Genomic DNA, 15,655 nt, shown 5'->3' with positions numbered 1-15,655 from the left:
ACAAAACTCCACCAGTTTCTTTCTCCTATTGATTAGTATCACAACACAGTAAGCCACGTTAGAGATATAAATACAGAATAATATCTGTTGTAGATGGTCACATTATACAAATACTAGCCTAAAATTCAGCACAGAGAGTAGGACTGGTTATCATACAGTGTAAGAATTGTTTAGAGAAGTTCATTATGATCCTGTTTTCACTCTTTGAAAGTTTCTGGAACAAAACAAAAACCACCTACTATAACAAAAAAACCCAAGTAGAAGATAGAGTGGCAAGATACCTCGCAAATTTACTAAATACATTGCTACTCTTTAATTTAAATAGTCTATTTTGACTGATATGTTTTAGATATGAAGCAAAATAATATGACACTGCTAGGTTGACCCAGGCAACAAAAGGAAGCATAAGCATCTGAGGTCTGATTACTCATCCCAATGGATTTCTGCTTACAAGACCAGTTGAGCTTTTGCATTTCACTCGCCCTAGAAGAAGGACAAGTCAAACGTGTTCAATAACATTCTTCATCTATTTAGTAGGGTGAGTCTGAGAGCACAGACTCTTCTGTCTCAGGTGAACAATTTAAAGACTCCAGTATAAGCTCTGGAGAAATAATGGACAGTCCATAAACTGCTCATTTCTCGCTTACTATCTCTTACTACCAAATATTAATGACAGAATAAAAATATTATTACACCAGTTCACAGGAAGTGTCAAGCTTCATTGAGGAGAGGAGGACAAAACATATTACTATTTGAATGTGATGGATACTATTCAGTCATGGCTAATATGTGATGCTGTAACTTGACATTAGTACTGACAGCACTAGAGCAGTAAAAATTAACTTCAAAAGAAGTTGGCTATTTTTCCATCCCCAGCAATTTTTTTAGGACATTGCATAAAAGTTGCATCCACAGTGAAAGCCGTGGGACCATGGGCAGACTAACCATAAAGACAGGCAAAAAAAACCCCTACTCCATGATCCACAGGAATCTGTTTAGCATCTCCAGCATTCATAATGCTATGAAAGTACTGACTGCACGTTGAGCAGCTTTACAGCTGACCTTTGGATGAAAAAGATCAAAAGGAATTACTGTCTTGAAAATTGGATGCTCAAACAGCTGATACTTCAAAGTGTAACTTGGTGGGAAGTCCTGTTCGGGCCGTGTGTCTGCTGAAACAAAGAGAACAGAGCGATTTAGTCTTGGGTACTTGCAGACATGAATTGAGAGCTTGTTCTGCGAAGTGATGCCACTGAAATGAACTCTGAAAAGTAAAAGGTTTATATAAAACCTTCTGGCTCTTCCCTGGAATCCTTTCCACTGGCAATAAGAGACATCATTTCAGGCCAGAGCTTCGTGCTATTACATGAATATGGATACAATGGATCAGGACCAAACTTGGATCCAAAGTATGTCAGTACAGGAAGAAACAACTGCTACCTCAAAAATATTCAACTCTCTGTTAGCTGAATATTAGCTGTATTCCTGCTGTGAGTTTTGCAAATGTTTATTTAGTTGTCTTTTTTTTTTTTTTTCAGCATTAACCAGTGTTCCACTTACCTTTCATTGACCTAAGCTAGGACTGGTAAAATTATTGTCCCAAATAAATCAGCACTCTGAGACATGTAATAGGGGTTTTGGTTGTTGTTGGGTTTTTTTTATGCTTGCCTTCTTCAGCTCTCATAACCTATTTATTTGTTGCATCTGTCCTCAGCTATGTGTGACTGTTAAGCTACTTGTTAGCAAAATATGATGTATGGTGCTGATCATACATTCCTCCTTGGCTTTGTCTGGTCACAGAGGGGTAACGTAATATCTCTTTGCTCTATCATACAGATACTTTTATAATGAGGAAAACCTGCAGTAGCTAACAAATTATACATGTTTGTAATTCCCCAATCACCACTGTAAAGACAAAGCAGTTTCCAAAAACATTCAGGAATAGCCTAGCTACTCGATCAGCTCTTTAGAAAATGAGTGCTCAAAAACACTTCTTACAGCTGTCTATGATCTTGCACTTCAAAAAACACAGCCAAAAAAAAAAAAAAATAAGGCAGAGGCCTGAGCTGAAAACACAGGTGTACTGTAACAGAGACTTATAATGACCTCTTCTGCTCTGTACTTGTTATACTGCAAAATGGTTAGAAGTACAGAAAAAAGGGAGTAAGTCATCTAAAAGCTCATTAAGGTTTTTTCAAAGGATGCTGACTCACAATCTCATCCATCCTTTTGATTGCCACAAAGGATAATAGTGTAAGAAAAGAAAGAATCAGGAGGGAGGGGGGGGTCTGTATTTTTCTGTTCATGATTATCATCTCCTCCAGCTCTTCACTCTGCCCAGCACAGATTTGTATGTTCCCCAAAAAGCTTGTCATTTATCTAATAAAAGACGAGATTCTTGCAATGGCAAAGGAGCTGAGTGGGGCAGTGCTGCATAAGTAGGCTCACTGAAGTGAGTGTGGCTGTTTGTACAGCAAGATAGTGCCCACCAGGGTTGAGGCAGATAATATCCAGCACTGAAGCATTGCCTTTGGTCCAAAACTTCCTCAGTCAACTCAGCTCACTGGGATGTGACTATTCTTGGCCTGAAAGTTTTCTTCCAAAGAACTGGGAGTTGGCAGGTTGCTGTGTGTTGGGTTTTTTGTTGTTTTTAAATCCCTTGAAATGGACACTTTTGTAAGATTTGGTGGGTTTACCTAAAGTGCATACAATTACTCAAGGATGCATTCTGCTCAAAGGTGAAATTGCCCGCAGTGAATCCAAAGGGTATAGGATGCCTGGGGAGCTCATTTGACAATAGCAATGCATTGACACTGGTCAGTAAAATCCATCTTTTCAATTAACATTTTGTCCATTGGAGGTTTATTTAAGTTACACCAAACAATTTAAAAATCTAAAGCTCAATGATGTGTCATATCATACATGCTCTGTTATTTGCAAGCTGTTAAAAATCACTGGTTTCTTTCCATTTTTGCCATAAATATGAAGTTAAGTCACTGCAGCCAGGGGAATCAGCACTTCTGCAGAGCTGAAATTGGGATGAGGATTCCACTCATTTTTTAACATTAGCAAAGAGGTACAGGAGAACCCATGCTTTTTCAAAATAATACAGTGTTGAGCATGGTGTTCCATAACACATCTATTTTTATTTTAAATAGTTTAGCCTCAGCTGAAGAGCTTGAAGGAAATTAAACTAGATCAAAAATCCTATTCATGCTTTCCAAAGTGGAATGGATAGTCTGTCATTTTACTTATGCAGCTCTTTCAATTCCGTGCTTATGGAACAGTGGTTTTGTGATTTGTTTCTTCCACTGTGGGCTACTGATTGTGTGCTGTACTTAAAAAAGCCTCTTCATCTTGAAGAAAACTTATTACTAATACATTGTGGGATGCCAGAGCTACTGTTGAGTGCACAGTAACTTTAGAAGTTCATTAGACTGAAACTAGGAACACGCAGTGGGTGGGACATCTGCCTGGAAAGCTACAATAGCATCAAAGACACACACAAATAATAATAGTGACTCATTATAAACTCTTTGTGCCTCTAGAAGAATACACATATCACAGCTTCCCATCTTGTTATCATTAAGAATGTGAAAATGCTGTTTGAAACTGGGTGCAACATATATTCATGTAAATATCCATATTTATAGGAAAGGAAGAAAGGGATAGCTAAACCACATCAAAGTAAAACACAACACTGATGAAAGCAAAAAACCTCTTAACTATCCACACAGATCTTTCAAAAAAGAAAAAAATCCAAAAGCAGCTCTATTTTTGGAGCAAATATGTGAACATGGAAATTCATTTATTATTAAGGGATATTAGTTAGACAATATTTGGTGTCCATAGGAAAACAACATAGTTTTTTAGACTATACGCTCTTTCTTTTTATATGATTAGAACTGTGGATCCCTGGAAGAGTGAGGTCAGAATGGATATGGCTCCCAGCAGCCTGGTCAAGTGTAAGATGTGCTTGCCCATGGCTGAAGGCTTGGAACTTGGTGACCTTTAAGCTCCCTTCCCAAATCATTCTCTGATCACTTTGCTTTCTCTAGATCATCATATCTGCTGTTCAGGATCCCCCTAATGTTATATTAAGATATAAATTTAGGTCCATGTAACCTGTTTGCATTCACAGTGAAACCACTGTCTTTGCCCCATTTGGAAGTATATTATACCATGGTGTAAGAGTTTGCAGAAGTGAGGTGAGCCCAAGTTCACAACTACCAGTAGAGGATTTAGATCAAGTTTGTATTAGAAAACGGATTAACAGTGAAATAACAATTTTGAGAAACATTTAAACAGTAGGAGGTTTAATACCTAATAAAAAGTGGTAAGAAAGCTTTATTGACTGGAGGTCAGAGAGAAAATTCTGCCTTACACATCCCTAGTACTCTACTCCCACACTGAAATAAATCCAGAAATACAGGACAATGGAGTCAAAACCATTTCAGAAATAATTTGGCAAATATATACCCCATGCTTTGCCAGGTCCTTCCACTTTCAAGATGGGAGAGTTAAATTCTGTGAGAATACTTTCTGAAGATTTAACCAATATGTATACTTTGCTGAGGACTATAGTTTTTGAAGGGATTGATTTCCCAAATATATTGAACAGAAGAAAATGCTGAAAGCAAAAAAAATTTATTAAACTAAAATTTTCTTCTTTGAAGCAGCTTATACAAAACACCCAGGTCTGCAAGTGAATTGCTAGCCTTCAAGGCACCATTTGCAAAACAAATTCTAGCAGCAGTCTATCAGCTCTGAAGTCCCACACCCATCAAAGTGTCTCCATCTCTGCTGCTGTGTTAGCAACAGAAACATTTACAGGAGTAGAGCACCATCACCTACTGGTGGTGAAGACACCCCACTCTCAAAATAACCTTGCACATCATGTTGTGGTACTTCCTTGAAAAAAAACAAAACATCCAGTTACAAATTTAAACAGATGAATAGTGACATGAGCCAGGATCTCCCAACAGTCCCATCAAGTTCTCCAGAACAGAGTGAACATGAAGATGTTGAAATTGCTGCCAGCTGCACTGGTGTGTATGAATGCCCTGTGACAGAGGTAGTCATAGGATATTACAAATAGCATAAATGTTGGGTTTTTTTCTTCGTTTTACTAGATGGAGGCTAGTGACTTCTGGGCTTGCCCATAGCTAGCACCATGGAAACACTATTGTACATCTTAGCTGAGGCTGTTTGCCAGTGTTCAGTGTATGAACCACTGCTTATCACTTCCACAGCTACTTTGTGCTGGCTAAGTGCCTCTCCCCAGCTGTCTGCATGCTATCATGAACACAGTCAGCACAGCAAATCACAGTGCACACAATGGTGAACCCGCCATCACCTCAAGGGCAACTTTTGCAAACATTCCCTTTTATATTAATCCAACTTTTCCTTCAAACACAGTTGTGATCTGTTTGTTCACTGGCTTTTCCCATCTAAATTCCTCTGAATAAACTGTGCACCAAATAAGAACTGACAACAAGCAGACATCGAAAGGGATTTAGGTCTCTGGACCGCTTAACTTCTGAGGGGCAGGCACAGAAAAGGACATGCATGGATTCCCTGTGCAAAAAGGTTTGAGGTTTAAAGGAAAGTGTCTCATGCCAGTGAACTTCACAAAATTTAAAAAAAGTTTTTAAAAGAGAGAGGAAGAGAGAAGGGCAAAAAGACGAGCCCTAGTGTTTTCTTAGGAGGGAAGAGAACATAAAGAAAGAACAGGAATGAATACTTTAATACCAGGCAACAAAGAAGTACCCAAAAAGGAAACCTATCATAAAATTTAAAAGGCATAAATCTGGAGATGCCTGGACCCTGAAAAGAAAGCATGCAAACCAGAAGGAGAATAAGCAGTAAATTAATTACCAGGTATATTTCTTCACCAAATTGGTGAAGGAAGCTAACAGCATCAAGGACCAGCTACAAACCACCAGTCTCCAGACAGCACTGAGACCTCCTCTTCTCGTTCTGGAGTGCTGCCATGGCAGTATGGAGCCTGCTAGCTCCCCAGGGCCACAGTGCTGCAGACAGGACTTGTTTTCATTCTCCCAGCACAAAGTGGGACAGCCAGGGAGCAGCAGGGCACCCCCAGGAGCAGACACCAGGCAGGTCACCTTGCACAACCCGGTAGCTTCACCTGGGTCCACCTTACAGTGTCAAGGCCATGTCTGCCTTCAGAGCTGCATGATAAACCTCTCCTACTATGTATCCTGTCCAGGCTCCAGGATCCCCTGTGTCCCACATGCCAGCTGGTGCCCACAGGGACTGTCCTGGCACACAGCCTGCAGCCGAGCTTCCTCCAGAGGCACCCGGCTTGCTCAGTGCCTGCCATCGTGAGCACAACACTGAGGCAGCACAAGCAGGGCTGGTAGGAGGATCACTGCTCTCAATCCACACTCAAATATAGCTGCAGCCTCTCAAAGAAAACATTATTCAAGCTTGCAGAATTCACTAGAAGCTGTGGGCACCAAGGAATCCTGGCCTTGGACAGGAGGCATATAAAACTCCTTTCAGGCACTACCCCATCACAGTGACATCCACCCCTTCTCCAAAAGGTAGCTGAAAAACTTGTCTCCTTTCTGTTCTTTTCTTTCTCTGGAAGGCAGAATAAAACCCAGGCAACTAGAAGAAAATTATGTTTTTATATATGGAAAATTATTCTCTGATTTATTCAGCAAAGACCAATCTTTTCTCTCTTTCAAAAAGCACCTGGCATTTTAACCCAGCAGTCCATGATATCCACACATATAGAGGATCTAATTCAGACAGAAGAAATTGATTTTTCACCTTAATCTCACTACAGTTAACAGAAGGAGATAGTGGGGGTTTTTACTGGCAGCTTGACTGACCACTGCTGCAAGCAAGACTGACCAATGGGATCCTGAGGTTACAAAACTAGCAGTAACTCATCACAGGTTGCTTATAGCCTGAGCTGCAATATTTTTCTTATCAATCTTGCTGCTATCAGGTGGCCTAATGCTCTGCTACAGGGAACAATTACTGTTACTCAAAGTAATGCTGCTTCTTGGGGGAAACACAAACTTAACTGAAACCTAAACAATATGCTTTGCTCTTATGCAAAGAAGTCTGGCAAAAAGATAAGGAAAGACAACAAAACTAATGGTAAGAAATTGGCAAAATCATAACAGTTCGAGACGTTCTCCATGACACATCTGCTGTTCTTTAAATGACACAATCTGTTCATTGCAGGAGCTGCTTCCTGAAATCCAAGTACTTTCTAATACCAAGTACTTTCAGCATTAGTAAAGCCTCATATGTTTCCTTTCTTCTGGCCCTTCTTGTTCTGTTTTTATGACAGGCATTTTTATAGCCTAGAACAAAAAAGCACTTAAAACTTTGAAAAGTTCAGTGCCAGTTTCTACAAAGCATTAAAATAAACTTTTGCGATAACAGCAATAGTCAAAGTAGTAACAATCAAAATGATATTCAGTAAAGAGTATAATTTCACAGCCCCATAAAACCAGATACAAATGTGAATTCCCTCAAGTGAGACTTATTCTTCACATTCTTTTTTCTTACTTTTTATTGTGTTTCCAGGTATCATCCTTCCTGTTGGCTTCCAGCAGCTCTCAACAATAATGTAAAATCACTGTGCTGTTGCCATGCATTAACAAAGCCAGACCAAATCACCTTATCCTGAGAAGCTGAGCTCAGAAGTATTCCCTCATGTGGCAGCAAAGTGTTAATTGTTACTGTCCCAAAGAGTCAGTTAACCAGGTTCCTTATTGATAGAAAAGAACATCTAGAGAGAAGGCAAACAATTTTCTGAGGACATCACCTCTATACTTCCAGATAACCTACACAGGCTATTCCAGTCTTCTCATAATTTTATTTCCTCATGGGAACATTTTATTTTTTCCAATAGAAAATTATGTATTTTAATATCTTTACTTTTTGTCATTAACAGGAGAACAGTTATAGTTTGAGGATATTTTCAAAAATGCAGTCTTTAAATAACATTAAGGAAAAAAGGTATTGGAAATACATGTCTTGGACTAGGCAATCCTTTTCTTTCTTACTACTCCAGTCTCATCAGTCAAGTTACTTTCAATTAACAGTGCTATTACAGGGATTCCTCTTACCTGTAAAGTCAATATGAGAAATTCAGGGGAGTAGTTAACACATTTCATTAACCTGACAGTTTTTACAATTAAACAAATATGCATCATCTTTTTTTACTTCATTTTCAAGTAGAATTTTCAAATATTCATTTCATTCATTATCTTCTGTAGCAAAATTCAGACTCTCTTCTAGGAACAAAAAAGTCACCCTTCCAGTAGAGCAGAAATATCTCAGATGCTTGTGTAATACCTCTTCCTCTTAGATGAGGAACTTCGACCCACAGCACACCGCACAAACAGGAACCCTACCTGGAGTAGGGAGTTGCTCTATTTCCTATTTTTCATTAAGTATATTACATAATTCTAAGCAGCTTCCAACAGCAAATGCTCAGGAAAAATGTATTCTGTTTGAATCAGACCAAGATTTGAAAGACAAGAGAATTCTTATAAATTATTATCTAACTGCTACTGCTCTCATGTTAATTTTAATACTTCATACTTGAGAGATACAAAGAGTGGGCAGTAAGAACGGCTGTTTCTCTATGGTTAGGACATTTGCATAATAGGAAAGCACATTGCCATGCAAATTTTCAGCAAATATTTGTCTAAACAAAGCAGAAAACTCAATAGGAGAAACAAGAAAAAAAATCACCCCAAAATATACCCTGACATTCTTCTTACTATGGACTTCTTGAAGAAAAATTTAGGTGCAATCAAGAACAGAAAATATTTTGTCTTGGCACTGTCATCCTGAATGCTTTCATCCATAATTACTGGATGTTCTACCAGCCTTCCAGGTCACAGGGTGTACCTAGTTTTCTTCAAAAGTGGTTTTGAAGAAGATCTTCCAAGTATATCCCTTCCTACTGTTCTGTGCTTCACATTTTACAGGGATTTCAGAGCACATAAGCAGGACAGCTTTGGGGGGGAAAAAAAAATAAGTAACACCAGCCACTCAAAGACATTCTCCAGGACCTCACCTGATGCCTTCTAGTGACCAAGGGACATCCAGTCCATGTATCAGTCTAGGACTAGACCAAACAAAACCCTGCTGAAACATCCAGTGCAGATGTCAAGTCTTCACAATCAGTCTGCTTCCAGTTCTGCTCCTACTGTGTCACTTTTTTTTCTAGTATGGATGCAAGATGAATTTATTCTTCTGGGCAAATTTAAACCAATTTGCAATGTTATGAACAACTTTGGAAGAATAAAGCCTGCACATTTGCGTTAATCTTCATGCTTGCCTGAGAAGATTCACTTTTCTAAATTGACTCAGTGGAATTGCCAGAGCTAACTGCACAAATAAATACCAACACAAACCAGCACCCACAGTGCCAGAACTTGCAGTAGTCACATAGATTTACAGTGATCCAAAATGACCAGATCAGTTTGGAGTGGGTAGCAGTTTTAAGAGCCCAGCAACTTAACAGGTAGCTTAGCTAATATGAAGAAGGATGGAAAAAGGCAAGTTAGTCTAAAAAAAAATTAGTTTTTTAGATGGTACATGGTACATGGTAGTAGGCAAACACATCACTTAATACAACTAAAGGAAGCAAGATTTAGTGCTCCAAGCAAAACAGAGCACCATATGTACTGAATTTTACTCCTACACAGTTTTCCCGTTTAGTGAGTAAAAAGACATACCAGCTGTAAATCTACTGTCCCAGCAGAGCAGCTTGTGTCTCAAGCAGTAATACTCATAAACAGATGAAAGTGCAGTAGAGAACATTGTTGTTGCTTCAGGTGGTAACCAAGGAATGAAAAAGACATGTTTTTCTCCATGGATTTCTGGACAACACAAAGAAAGACTGCAAGGTCTTTCTTTGTATTTGCTTAACCCATGCTTATCATGATCTGACTAGTGAGACATGCCTCTGCCCAAATTTGGTGCAAATACGACCATATGCCAAAATTAATAATACAGTAAATGTGAGGTAGAGAGATAGAAAGAAACAGAAAAGCAGGGGAAAGGGGAAGAGAGAGAAAGGTTAAGCAGAAGATAGTCACCACCCAGAAGGACAAGTGCCATCCCTCTGGTCCTTCTTCAACTGACCCTGAAAGGCTTAAGTGGCACATCCATTTTCTAGTGAAGAGCTTCCTTATATCATGTACAGCTTCAAATAACTGGATTTACCTACCAACTTTTCCGTCCTTTAAAACATGCAAGCTGTTTAGGATTTGGAAAAAAATAATTCCATAATCATAACTTCCTAATGAATCATGTATCACTTATGCAAAAATGTTGGGGTTTCTTTTTTATCATTATTTTCTGCAGCCAAATACAGAGCATGTTCTGTTAGCATCCTGGTTTAATACTACTGGTAAAAATACTTTTTAGTTAATATTATACCTTATTCTTCTAAAATAATTGTCCTGAGAATATGAGCTTCTGAGTAATTTTTTATGGTTGATTTTATATTATTCTAATATAATTTTGTCCCTCTTGCAGAATATATTCTTCCCCATTTTTCAGGTATTCTTTTCATTTAAGCCTAGCAGCTAGATGCAAGCAGATGCTTAAAATTCAGCCTTCCTTTATAAGCTGTGGGGAAAAAATACAAGGTTGATTCAGCTTATCTGGAGCACCCACTTCATGGTGATTCATGTCTTCTATACTTCTGCCCCTGACTAGCAGAGCTACTTTCAAGAAGCTGGTCAGACAAGATGACACCTATTGCTAATACCTTACAGATACATCTGCATCACCAGCTAGCACAGTGCAGCAGGAGTGCATCTGCAGAGCAAAACACTCGGTGCTGAGCACACTTCTACATGGTACACTTCAGGGAGAGAGGGAGAGCACTGTTTCAAACTCACTGGAGTCTGTCCCCACTGGCTGAAAGCCCACTAGCAGCTGGAGCACACCTAGGAGTGCTCCTGCACACAGGAGCTTAGGCCTGGCAGTTTAGTTTTATCACCAATCTCCACAGTCCAGGATGTTCCACAGTGAGAACCCAAAGCAGTAAGTGGGAAAACCCTGGAGGTACATTTTAAAAGCACATCCTTTGTCCAACCTAAACTGCTAAAATATATATATATGATGAGTCACTATTTGTGCCCTTTGAAATCCACTTTGGGCTCTTTTTTTTGGCACATTCTGTCAGTGCCCTGCATCCAGGCAATTATAATCCCATTTGTAAATTGCTCACTCTTAGTATCAATGCTGCATTTTGATATATTACTTATTCTGGTGTGCCTTTCCTCGTTACTTATTCTGGTGTGCCTGTCATTAACAGAAACATTTTGAATTTATGCCCAGTACCAGCTACGCCACTAACTCTGCTACCCCTGTTGATAATATCTTATCAACCACTTCTGTGGTTGCATCTGACACCTTCATGATTTTATATATAAATACATCTAACCTCCCTCTCTTGTGCCACAGATGATGGATTTAGGAGAAGAACAGCAAAGGGAGAACAATATTGTTGACAGTGAAGTGGAAAGCTGTTAGTAGCAGTTGAAGAGTGAAAAATTCCAATGCTTCCATTTTCTTAAACACTTTTTGCCTTTGACCTTAATGAGAGTTTTTTCTCATTATTCAGGTTTTAAAAGCCTCTGATGAATCTAAAGACAAAATATTTTCATTTTCAATAAGAAATCAGGCTAAAGACAGTACAAGGCAATCTAAATTGAAAAGTTCTCCCTGGGAAGAAAGCAAAGACTAATAATGGACACACTGAGTCACCTGATGGTGAGTCTCACTACAAATGTCACTGCTAAATCAGGCATCATCCCTTGTTACCACAGGGAAGCGATTATATGGAAAATTTAAATCTCACAAAGGGGATCATTGATTTTAGAAGATAAAGATCTACTAATAATGAACCCAGCAACAATACCTTCACAGATATTTAGCAGTATAAGCTGCATGTCTTGTATCCTTTGGGAATGTACAGCCAGCCAAAGGTCATTCTGTTTTGTTATTCATATCATCATATTTCACTTAAGAGGCTCTTCTACCACTCACCAGAAATAAATGTATTTGTAGAAATCAGTATTTTGCACATGAAGCTCAGTCACTAACATGTGCCTTCATTTCAGGAATGCTATACATTTAAAATTTCCAACCCAATTTCAGTTGGAAGCAGTTGAGTGATTCAGGAGAGATAAAGCAGTAATTCACAATATCTTCTATCAGGAGCAAAGACAGAATTGGTATTTATCTCTCCTCCTGCTCCCATATCACAAAAGTCTAATCTTCTCGTCACCAGAAATAAAGGTTTATCTGTTCCCGTATCCCAACCGTGCACTGTCACTTCCTCCATGCCTCTTTCAGAACCTTGCTCAGACCACCTCCAGAGATGAGAACAGCACGGTTAGAAACCAGTCCTGGCCCCTGAAGTGAATTCACCATGCCCAGAAAGCACACGGAGAAGGCCAGCCACTGAGTGCCCTTACCTTCAAATCCCAGCAGCTCCCTCCTCCTCTTTCTAGATCATCCCTTGCACCTGCAAGTCAGAAGGGATGAAGAAGTCTAAGGTAGAACTATCCTCCTCTTTACATACAAACTGTGTTTACCTGACAGCTCTTTGCCTCATAGGGGCTCTTCAGTAAGGGTTACATCAGCCCTCAGAAGCAGCAGATCAGACACAGAGATAACAAAATACCATGTAAATCATATGCTTGCATCCATGTGATGCTCAAACCACCTCTGCAGTACAGAAAATGTCTCGAACTTAGGTCAGGTTAGCCTGAGCTATCTCCAGCAGCAAGCTCAGCCTGAGGCTGAAACACCTTTCCTGGGAGATTAGGAAATTCTCAGTGAGTACCTCACGCTCCTGCGCTCTTGCCAAGCCAGCTCCTTTAAAGTCAGCTTTGGGTACACCCGATGCAGTCACAGCAGCAGCTGTGCAAGAGTAGAAAAAGCCAATATAATTTGTCTTTCCTGGTCCAATGCCCTACTGCTGTGTATTTTGTTACTACATAACTGATGAAAAATGATTACAAAATATTCCAGTACTAGCTGAAAGCATTTCATGTATAATACACATCTGCACACAATTCATGTGAAACAAAGCTTTAAGTACCTATTATAAAGATTCAAGGGAAGCTGGAATTAAATGCAAAAGTTCCAACACAGATCTCTGAGAGGCTTTATATCAGTTTTCTATTGATATTATTGTATTACTCCCAACTTACACCAGTGTAAGGAAGAACACATACACACCCAAAGACTATAAAAGCACTAAGCCCATAAAGCAGGAAAAGAATGAGCAAATTATATTAACAGAGGAATCCATTAAGCTGCATATATAATTCTTGAATTTGCAGTACCCCACATCATAAAATGCTGCACTTATTTTAATTACAAAACACTTTTTAACCAACAAAAATTTGTCTTATTAAACTAAACTAGAAGTTTGAAACTAACATCTGTCAGAATAGTCCTGAAAGTTGTTCAGAGTTCACATTTCACAAATTATTTGAGATTTTCCCTTTTGATTTTTAGTACTGAGGCGTTTACTGAACTGTACCCTAAATTCTAAAGTCAGAGCTTTATAAATTTTACATAACATTTTTAGTCTTTTTAGTGTTGTTGTCAGCCCTGTTGGACTACAACAACCCTATCTTCACATACAAAGCAGAAAAGCTGGCAGTTGTCTCACATGCAATAAAGTGCAGCTAATTACTACAGAAAAAAAGTATATTGAAAAAGGAACAGCATGATTCACTTCAATTTTGTCCAAAATTGCAGAGAAAGACATTTTCCATCATCATTAGAAGATCATGATAAAGTTTTTGGAACTTTACTTAGTGCTTTTTCTGCTGACTACCGTAATGTATCCCACAACCCTTTTTGCCTCATACCAAAGCAGAAATGAAGCAGAGAAAGTGACATGTTCAATGCTGTCATCCCATTTCATGCTTTCCACAAACACACCAAATTGGCTTCAGTGAGTGGTAGAAGTTTCAGTCAATAACTCAACTGAGCATTGTAATTTATCTGGACTAAAGTAAAAAGATATTATGCCTTTGTATTTGGTGAATTTTTAATCAATTCCCTGCAGCTGTTAGTTCCAGCATTTTTGGTTTTGCTTACTAAGAACAGTTATTGAGGTTCTATACAACAAATGTTGTATAGAACATTGTAAACATTTAGAACATTGTAAACATTTGGCTCAACATTTTAAACATGGTGGACTCATTTCAAATAACAAATATGTATATAACAAGAACAAAAATTGTTCACAAGCATTTTTCTAATTGTAGGCAAGAGCAGTTGTCTCATACTATGCACTATGAATTATTCTCATGTAATACATATAGAGATATTGCTGAAAGCTTGTCCCAGCTGGCAGCCCAGGCCTGAATTTGCAGTGCAAGCTTCATCTCTCAACAGACTGAAGCTGAATAGAAAATATAGATCTTAAACTTGAGGAAAAAAAAAATATATCTCCAGGCTCTAGTCTGGAACACACATCTTATTACAGAAACACAAAAAGTATGCTGAGACCGAGATTTAATCTGAAATTCAATATGGCCTAAGAAGACATACTTCACATTTGGGGGCTCAAATTAAATTTTAGATAGGAGAAAACCTTTAACAGTTACTCTCCTGCAATCAATCTAAGGGCTGAAACATCTACCTGTGAACCTTGTCAAGTGGCAATAACAACAGGATATATTCTGTGGGTTTTGCTTCTGGTTGCTATACATTCATATTTTGCATCCAAATCAGACATTGTTTCAAGAAGTATTTTGATACTGAAACTCGATTCCAGCGCACGCGAATCAGTAATGCTTCACGTCTTCTCAAAACTTCCAACCTTATGTCAATTTTGATATATGTTATAAATAATTAGATTTATACAAGCTCAACATTTCACTGTGTATATGATGTGTGTCATCCTAGTTATCCTACCCTATGGCTTCATTCCGCAGGTATTCCTTGTAATGTCAGATACTTCTGAAAGTGATAATGCTGCCAAAACCTACGGGATTACTTACCTAAGAAAGGCAGTGCTTGAAAGCAAAGTAGTGAGATACATTAGGCCCAGAGAGATGAACAGTGCATACATAAAACATACTAAAATTATATGAACAGGCTTTGCAAAGGTGAAGTAAAGAGCAGATGCAGCACACTGCTGCAGGAGACACAGCTCCCACCCCCACAGAAGGCAGGGGGGCACCTTGGCCTCTGTATCACCCTCTATTCCCAAACTCTCCCCAGCCTCCTGAGCTGACACCCTGCAGTGGCAACATGTTCCTCTGCACTCCCACAGAGGGATTAGCAATATCATCCCCTAGACTAGAAACTGTTCAGCTAAATACCTAGCACATGAGGTAAACAAAATATTTGCTTTCACATTTGCTTCCATATAACAGCTTTCACTTTTCCAAGCTGTTAAATATCTCCCAGGGGACAGTCACATCGCAAAACCTTGAGAGGAAAACAGAAGGTGTGCTTAGCTCTAAAGCTAGGTCTGTCTGTACAGCAGATCATTACCATCCCATGCAGCTTCTCTTAGAGCATTTGCTCTTAGGAAAAAAAAAAATAAATAAATAGACTCTGTAGTCCCTGTTTTCACCTTGCAGTAACCTTGTAGCACAGTCTTATG

General features: G+C 38.9%; 1 long non-coding RNA gene across 1 annotated transcript in view; it reads right to left on the bottom strand.

The window, feature by feature from the left end:
- LOC135297322 (uncharacterized) overlaps positions 1 to 15,655 on the bottom strand; it is a 476,053-nt gene that overhangs the window by 306,173 nt on the left and 154,225 nt on the right. Inside the window, exon 6 of the long non-coding RNA XR_010359348.1 lies at positions 12,495 to 12,544. This is a non-coding gene — a long non-coding RNA (uncharacterized LOC135297322). The remainder of the gene's footprint in view (positions 1 to 12,494; positions 12,545 to 15,655) is intronic.

The sequence above is a fragment of the Passer domesticus genome, chromosome 3, assembly GCF_036417665.1.
Source record: "Passer domesticus isolate bPasDom1 chromosome 3, bPasDom1.hap1, whole genome shotgun sequence".
NCBI lineage: Eukaryota > Metazoa > Chordata > Aves > Passeriformes > Passeridae > Passer > Passer domesticus.
The sequence above is the reverse complement of the archived record's forward strand: the minus strand, read 5'-3'. Positions and strand labels throughout refer to the sequence as shown.